The sequence below is a fragment of the Squalius cephalus genome (assembly GCF_949319135.1).
Source record: "Squalius cephalus genome assembly, contig: scaffold_83, whole genome shotgun sequence".
Taxonomy (NCBI): domain Eukaryota; kingdom Metazoa; phylum Chordata; class Actinopteri; order Cypriniformes; family Leuciscidae; genus Squalius; species Squalius cephalus.
This window is the reverse complement of record NW_027645857.1, coordinates 90,462-91,894: the sequence shown is the minus strand read 5'-3', so window position 1 is coordinate 91,894 and position 1,433 is coordinate 90,462. Positions and strand designations below refer to the sequence as shown.

The 1,433-nt window shown below is 40.5% G+C and overlaps 1 long non-coding RNA gene across 1 annotated transcript; it reads right to left on the bottom strand.

Annotated features, from left to right (window-relative positions):
• Nucleotides 1–261: 261 nt before the first annotated feature.
• On the bottom strand, nt 262–737 carry LOC307154081. The gene is made up of 3 exons (XR_013820266.1): nt 662–737; nt 485–568; nt 262–360 (listed from the first exon to the last, which is right to left on the bottom strand). It is a non-coding gene; the product is annotated as an uncharacterized lncRNA (long non-coding RNA).
• Between the last annotated feature and the right edge of the window lie 696 nt (nt 738–1,433).

The following is a 1,433-nucleotide window of genomic DNA, read 5'->3' as shown; positions in this document are numbered from 1 at the left end:
TGGGGATTTTGCTGTCTATTCAAGTCATTTGGTATCAACTGCATTTCTTAATTTATTCAAGTCTATTCTAGGTTATTTAAAATGCATTTTGACAAAAAAAACAACTGCCCCTTCATTGAGCCGAGAACAATATTCTACAGACATTAAATAAATTAAGCTCAGGCAAATCATGATATTCACAGACACACAGTGGACACTTACCTTTCTCCTTGGTTTGTCAGTTCAACATTGCCCATGAAAGTCGTACCTCATCATGGCCCATGATGAGGTACGACTTGCCTTCTACCAATCCCAAATATTCTCTGCAACTGGGACGAGCCAAAAACGGTCTGACTCTCCCCTCAGCATCATCATCAGTGCCTACAGGACAGAACAGGAAAAGATTAGTCTGGGACATCCATACATCAACCACAGTTCAAGAGTTACATGCTCTAAAAACATGTACTTCAAACTTTGATGGACACAAGTGAATATTGAACCGTACCTTCTTTCAGCACCTGCTCCACCTTCATGTCGTAACTGTCAGTGTCCAGTGCCAGATCCATCTTCACTACTCTGACTTTATAAACTGTCAAGCATATGTGCTATATCATTATTGTCACTGTCATCATGATCTGTGAGACTTGATCTCAATGGCTGAGAAAGGAGAACGTGCGTTTACCATAATCCATGTCAGATTCACAGGCTCTATCAAAACGCTCCTGTTCACTGACCCGATTCTTCTTCTGGAAACTGCAATTTTCTATGTTGAGAGATTTGAATTTTTTTTATATTTATACATTACACACACACACACACACACACACACACACACACACACACACACACACATATATATACCCACATAGCAACATTGTTTCGGCCCAGATCCGGCCCACATCTGGCACACGTGGAAAGATGATCTGGCCCACATGCAGTGTGGAATTACGGCACTTGGGTGGGCCGCTCCTGTTTGCCAGATCTGGGCCACAAGCAGGCCATAGCAATGCCACATGTCAGCCGAGAGCAAAGAAATAAACCACAACTGGACCTTATCTGAGCCACAAAACCTGTGTATATTAAATATGAAGTCATCAGTCTTAATAAGCCTGTTAACAAGCAGAATCACTGAAAGAAAGAAGAGAACAGAAAAAAAGACGAGCAGAAACACAAGAACTACAACTGACTTCAGACACAGCCTAAGATGAAATCAACTGAAGAGAAAAGAAGACATTAAATCTGTGAAGATCTCAGCAGAGGAGGATTAAACAACTCCACAAACAGCATTACCAGCTTCACTTATTACTAACCAGACTGACTTTATTTCTGGCAGACGTCTACAGAAGTTTTATTGAGAATTAACAGAGGTTTAACTCTAATGTGTTTCATTTGAAGTCACCATAACAGTGATTAGTGTTTCCATTAGTTGGGCTCTTAACTCGTATTATATCTTT